Source organism: Dasypus novemcinctus, chromosome 1, assembly GCF_030445035.2.
Source record: "Dasypus novemcinctus isolate mDasNov1 chromosome 1, mDasNov1.1.hap2, whole genome shotgun sequence".
Classification (NCBI taxonomy): Eukaryota; Metazoa; Chordata; class Mammalia; order Cingulata; family Dasypodidae; genus Dasypus; species Dasypus novemcinctus.
In genome coordinates this window covers 40,093,633-40,100,942 of record NC_080673.1, presented here as the reverse complement: position 1 = coordinate 40,100,942, position 7,310 = coordinate 40,093,633, and the positions used below count along the sequence as shown (strand labels likewise).

The window sequence follows — 7,310 nt, the reverse complement described above, 5'->3', positions numbered from 1 at the left end:
TCTAGTTCCTCCAGGTGTGCAGTTAGACCTTCAATTTTAGCTCTTTCTTCTTTTTGAATTTAAACATTGAGGGCTATAAATTTCCCTCGCAACACTGCCTTTACAGTATCCCATAGGTTTTGATATGTTGTTTTATTGTTTCCATTCATCTTGAGATAATTACTGACTTCTCTCACAATTTCTAATTTGCCTCACTGGTTGTTTAAGAGTGTACTGTTTAATCTCCATATTTGTAAATTTTCCCTTTTTCCATCCATTATTGATTTCCAGCTTCTGTTCTCTTCCCCTTCTGGGATACTGATAATGTGGATGTTTGTAAGTTTTGCCTTGTTATTCAATTCCCTGAGACTCGTTCAATTTTTTTCCCCCATTCTATTCTCTTTCTGCTCTCCCATGATTTCAAGTTCAGATGATCTGTCCTCAATTTCACTAAACCTACTGTTTTATGCATCTAATTTTTAAAATTTTCTACAGTATAAAGAGTATTTTTAATATGTGTAGCAAATTATAAGTTAAGAAGCTTTTTATTTACATAATTCAACATGTGATCACTCCACTGTTTAATTACTGAAGTCAACTTAGTTCCTCTGAAGCTTAAAGGAAGATTTATATTCAAGATACCCTTTTAAAAAGAATCCACAACTGTTTCCAGTAGACTTGTCATAATTCTTTTAAATGGGTTTCAATTCCACTTGTGTGTGGATGCACTGTCATTTGCTTCAGAAACTCCCCATCTATTTATTAGAAATCTTGGATCGTGATTTCTTCAAGTTACTCACTTTAGGTCCTTTAGAATCAGAACTGGTGGATCTGCATGGTTCAAAATTTTGGACAACCTAGAAAAACCAGAGAATTTTTTCTTATTGATGATTACACCAATCTGGACAGTATTAGAAAAACTATGGAAACACTGTACCAATAGAAATATCAACTTTAACATGCTCAAAGTCGAGAAAATCAATGATGTCAGATACTGAATTTCTATGGTACTGTCTTTTGAACACTGATTTTTTAGGAGGTACCAGAGATTGAAATTGGGACCTCGTACATGGGAAGCAGGTGCTCAAACCGCTGAACTACACCCACTTCCTAATGTATTTTTAATCCCATCCATTGTGTCTTTCATTCCCTTAAGCTCTGTTACTTTTCTTTGTAGGTTTTCAAATTGTTCTTTTATGTTCACCCACTATCTTCTTAATATCCTTTGTCTCTTTAGTCATATTTTCCTTCAACTCCTTGAACTGATTTAGGAGATTTGTGTGATTATCACTGATTAGTTGTCTTAAATCCCGTGTCTCATCAGGGTTTTTGGTTTGTTCCTTTGGCTCAGCCATATCTTCCTATTTTGTAGTATGGCTGTAATTTTTTCTTAATGTCTTGGCATCTGAATATGTTGGTGGATTTACTCTGATACTTAATTTCTCTCTCTTGCCTATTGGTTTTGTTCAAAGCTCTTCTTTGATTTTTTGGTTCAATTTATTCTAAGGCTTTAACATTGCCAAGCTTACATTATCGAGATAGGGATAGGGACAGTTAATGGAGTAAAGACCTGATCAAGGGAACTGGGGTAAGAGACATCTAAAAGCAGTTGTTCTCCTTGCAGTTTCCCAGTTGGTCAGCAGATGGTGCTTGTCAATGAATCTTTCTGTTGAGGTGCCTCAATATCCACTTGCCCATGATTCTGGTCTGGCCAGAGCTGAGATTCAAAGCAGTCTCTGCTGGCCACATTTACTGAACAGAAACCATTCTCAAACCTCCCCCATACCCTCCATCTTCCCAGGGAGGAAGATGTCTGTTTCCTCTCAGGTGGCTGCAGTGAGCCATGGGTTTTATCCAGGCTGTTCACCTTGAGGATGGGGGATGGGTGCTGTTCCTGACCACAGCAGGCAGTAACTCATGGTTTTCACTTTGACTTCCTCAGCTGTGCCCCTCACCCTCCTTGTCTGAAGATTCCCAAAGCAGGTCCCTTGGACAGTTTTTTTTGCCCTTCCTGCATTGTTTTTGTGAGAGAGTTGAGCCCTGCCTACCTGTTCTGATGCCATCTTCCCAGACATCCTAAACTATTCATTTTTAAGGCTATATATTTTCCTTTAAATTTGATTAACTACATTCCACATGTTTTGTTATGTAAAGTTTTTAGGATCTCTGAGTAAAAAATATGCTTTCTAATTCAATTAGGGTTTCCTTTTTGACCCATGGGCTATTTATGTGTTGTAAGTGTATACTTAATATTGGGAAATTTAACCACTTACCTTCTTGTTATTGATTTCTTGTTTAATTCTATTGTGGGAACAGGTGTAATCTTTATGCCCTTACTTCTTTGACTTTATCGGTCAGCATAAAGTCACTTTTGGTCTGTGAGCCATATGAACATAAAAATTGTTTATTCTGCAGCTGTTAGGTGCAGCATTTAGAATATTTTGTTTAGGTAAAATTTATTAATTGTGTGTTTCAAATCTTCCATATTTTATTAGTTTGTTTGTTTCCTTGTTTTGTCTAATTATTTTATGTCTTTCTGAGGGAGGTATGTTAAAATCTTCTGTCCTGATTGTGAATTTGTCCACTTCTTCTTTTGGATCTGCCAATTTCTGCATTATGCATATCTGAATTCATGGTATTAGGAACAAATTTAGAATTATTGTACCTGTCTGGTGAATTGACCTAGTCATCATTATAGAATATCCCTATTTCTCTGACAATGTTTCTTGCTCTAAATTCTACTTTGCATAATATTAGTAACACTTCAACTATTTTTGTATTTGCATGTTATTTCTTTTTTCCATTCCTATACTAGTATATCTTTTGTAAATCCAAAAGGTTGGATTTTTGTTTTATCCAATCTATTAATCTTTATCTTTTCAATTGGAATATTTAGTCAATTTATGTTTAATATAATTTCAGATAATTTTGGTTTAAATCTACTCTCTTACAATTTTTTGCTTTCTATTCTTTGTTCTCTTTTCCTTCCTTGCTTGCCTACTTTTGCTTTAATCATATATTTTTATTGCATCCTCCCATCAGGTTGATAGTAATATATTCTTTAATAATATTCATTGGTTACCCTAGAGATTACAGCTTGTAATCTTGTGTTATTAAAATCTACTATAAAGTATTACTTTTCCTCTTCCCAAACAATGTGAAGACCTTACAATAATTTAACTTCACTTTTCCTTTATGTTATTCTACTATATATTTTATTTCTATGTATATTTTAAAACCACATGGCTATATTGTCTTAAACATCTAATATTAATTTAGGCTTACTCACATATTTACCCTTTCCATTGTTCTACATTCTTTCCTTCATTATCATCCTTCCATCTGGGATCATTTTCCTTCTGATTTAAGCACTTTCTCCAGTACTTCTTTTATTACAGTTCTGCTAGCAATGTGCCCTCTAATTTCTGTATGTCTAAGAATGTCTTATCACCTAAAATTTTTAAAGATATTTTTTGACTTGTCTTCAGTCTTCTATTATGCTATAAAAAGTTGGCTGTCACTTTTTGTAGTTTCTTTAAGGATAATGAAGAGAGGCTGGGGCTATCCTTGGCTTGTCCTTGAGTTCATTCATTAAGGGAAGCAGAATAGACAGATACCCTGAACTAGGATAGGAAGGAAAAGAGAATTTGCCTCCCCAAAATGCAGAAATTCTAATATATCATATCATTAGGATGCTAATGGATAATTGGAGCTGGGCAGAGTTTCCTTAGTCAATGATAAGGGGTTGAACATGGTGCGGTGGGTACCAAACCACAGTGAGTTACAAGGTTATAATCATTGTCAAAGATCAAGATTCTAGGATAGGGGGAGCGGACTTGGCCCAGTGGTTAGGGCGTCCGTCTACCACATGGGAGGTCTGCGGTTCAAACCCCGGGCCTCCTTGACCCGTGTGCAGCTGGCCCATGAGCAGTGCTGATGCGCGCAAGGAGTGCCCTGCCACTCAGGGGTGTCCCCGCATAGGGGAGCCCCACATGCAAGGAGTGTGCCCCATAAGGAGAGCCGCCCAGTGCAAAAGGAAGTGCAGCCTGCCCAGGAATGGCACCACACACACGGAGAGCTGACACAGCAAGATGACACAACAAAAAGAGACACAGATTCCTGTACAAAGAAGACGCAGCAAATGGACACAGAGCACAGACAACCTGGGTGGCGGGGCGGGGGGGGGGGGGTGTGGATAGGGAGAGAAATAAATAAATAAAAATCTTAAAAAAAAAAAAAAAGATTCTAGGATAGGAAAATACAGAGTAGAGGTCAGTCACAAGGTAGATGAAGACTCTGGGATAGGAAAGTATAGAGTAGGGGCCAGTCACAAGGTATTCCATATGGATATCAAGCAGGAGGGTGGAGTGCTTATACACAAGAGATATGCTAAGTTTTGAATAACCATAAACAGGGTGAGATCTGATTAGAAAAACCATCATAAAGCAGGTCTAGGCTAAATCCAGCCAGTTTCAGCAATTTCAGATGTTAACATTTTGCTATTTTTTAAAATAATATAAAGTCATCTATATCATTCTTCACCCTTTATTACACAGATTCAGTACAATGACTCAGTATTGAAGTTATACTGGGTTTTCCTAGTACTACAAATTCCACTTGATTAAGTATATATTTCCAATCTTGGGAATTTGGGCATCGTTCAGTCTGGCTACTTCCTGTTGACATGGGACGATGTTAAGCGTTTTTCTGGTGAAAGGTGAGATCTGTGCAATGGAGAGAGAGTTGTCTGGACATTGTTTTTTTCTGGGGCACTGGTCTGGAGAGTCTGGTATGCTATAAAGAGTTCAGTAGCCTATAGTCACTTAGAAATAAAAGATGTGATTAGTTTTAAGATAATTTACTCATAAGGCAGGGACAGAATTCCAAGAAACAAAATGAAGGGAGCTATGCTGGTATTTAGTGGGGTTTTTTAATGAAGAACACCCAGAAGTCCGCATTAGTTGGGCTCCAGATAATCCCTGCCACTAGGAGAGAGATTAGAACAAGAAAGCAAGGGTGTTGAGTGAAATATTCAGGTTGGGGTTTCCCTGGGCATCAAGGGTGTTTCCTGAAAAGTCATTCAGGATTGCACCCAAAGATCTAACATACAGGAGAGTAGTTAATTCAGGATTAGCAAGCATGTTATCTAAATACTCATTTTTAGGAAACTTTGCCTTCCATAAAAAATTTTACAAGAACTGAAAACCAAGTCCTCTTCAGGCAGCAGTTCTTACTCTCAGCAGGGCAATGAGCAAGGCTTTTTCTCATTGAGGTGAGTCAATAAACCAGCCTGCATAAGAGTAACCTCCAGAATGTCCTCTCAACTCTAGTTGAAATCTCTTGGCCATTAGAACTTTACTGTGTCCTATTCCTTTTCTCCCTTTTTGTCTAATCCCATGTTGTCAGGAGGCCCATCCCTGGGAGTTGTCCAGTCCTGCATTGCCAGGAAAATCTCTGGAAGTCAGGTCCCACGTGGCCAGGGAGAATTATCCCTAGAAGTCCTATCCCTTGTAGCGCCGGGGTAGTGAGAGTTTGGCTTAGAGAGGCTGGCCACATTTGAGGAACCAAGAGGTGACGCTTAGGCTTTAATTATAGTTAGGCTTAGCTTCATCCTTACAGAAATAAGTTTCATGAGTGCAAGCTTGAAGGTCAAGGGCTCTGCTTACTAATGTGTTTCTTTTTCAAAAGTTTACCTTGCAGAGTTACACTGTTTCAATAAATTGGGAGCTTCTATTGTTTGAGAGAGTAGTAGGAATTTCCCAGATGAAAAAGTTTATTATATCTACATTTTTCCCAGTCCCTTAGGGGACTTTGCAAATACCTTTCTATCTTATGCCCAAAGCACTTGGAAATGCATCAGGGTATTACAACAACTCTGTATAGAATATCACAATCTTATTCACTATTTTGGGTTCCATGTTAGCTATGTTGTTTAAATAAACTGAACTAGTCCGGTTAAATTAGATAGTGACAGAAATTAAAAGAATTTTCTTGAATAAATTTCTTCTTTCTGGTCTCCATAGAAATTAAAGTTTTAAAATACCAGTAATATTATCTTTTTCCTTGTGTCCTGATTCTTACCTTTTAATTGAAGTCTGATTTCTTTTAGTTCCTTTAATTGGGGTGGCCCTTTAGAAGAATTAATGCTGCTTTTTCAGCACCTTTAGGGCTGGTTAACTTTAGCTCTTAGTTCCACACAAGCCCTTAAAAATTCTAGGGAGCTATTAGGTTATACACAAAGAGCAAAGCATCTTGGGACTTAGAAATAATAACTAGATACCAGAGCTCAAGTATAAATATGTCTGCTGCAAGAGCTTACAGTCTAGGCCCTAATTTCCTTATGAGTATTTTAAATAAAGTTATTTCTAGAGATCATTAACTACAGACCATAGTAAGAGTTTTGTTTCATTTTACTCTTACACTTTTACCAAGATTATGCTAATCAGTCAGCAAAACATAACATATAGACTCTTGCCCTGCCTTTCCTTTAAAGTCCCTGTTTTGTAGAAGATAAGCTGACTACATGCTCCTTTAGAGAAGCACCAGAGCGAAACAGTATTAACTGATAAGAGATTTTGGTTGTTTCATATAACATTTCTCTAAGTATAACTAAAAATAAAACCTACAATATCATCATGCAGATCAGTATTAGGAGAGAACAGACAGTGAGAAGAACTTCAAAAGTCTTTAAGAATTTTCATACAAGGCAGGAAGAGATGAGAGGTGGAGGCGTCTTCGGGACATGGAGCTGCCCTGGATGGTGCTTCAGAGGCAATCACCGGACATTGTAAATCCTCACAGGGCCTACATGATGGAATAGAGGAGAGTATGGGCCATGATGTGAACCAATGTATATGAGGTGCAGAGGTGCCCAAAGATGTACTTACCAAATCCAATGGATGTGTCATGATGATGGGAACGAGTGTTGTTGGGGGGGGGGATAGGGGGGGTGGGGGGGTGGGGTTGAATGGGACCTCACATATATATTTTTAATGTAATATTATTACAAAGTCAATAAAAAATAAAAAAATTAAAAAAAAAAAAAAAAAAAGAATTTTCATACAATCCCCAAATATTAAATTACACATTTAATTTCTCCTTCATATTTTCTCTTTTAGAAAGATACTGTTTGCCACAATGCAACTTCAGGAGTACTCAAAGGAAACAATTTTTCTAATTATTTTATTAGAACCTAAGATTCCCAATGAATTCAAGCTTATCTTCCTATTATTTTTTAAATATTTCCCTTAGTAGCAAATGTAAGTCTGCACAGTTACAATAGCCTTAGAGAATAAATACTGTAACTATGCGTATTATTTTATGACAAGCTA

At 37.1% G+C, this 7,310-nt stretch overlaps 1 non-coding gene across 1 annotated transcript; it reads right to left on the bottom strand.

The window, feature by feature from the left end:
- Positions 1-908: 908 nt before the first annotated feature.
- LOC111767343 (small nucleolar RNA SNORA8) lies at positions 909-1,049 on the bottom strand. The gene has a single exon (XR_002799188.2). It is a non-coding gene; the product is annotated as a small nucleolar RNA SNORA8 (small nucleolar RNA).
- Between the last annotated feature and the right edge of the window lie 6,261 nt (positions 1,050-7,310).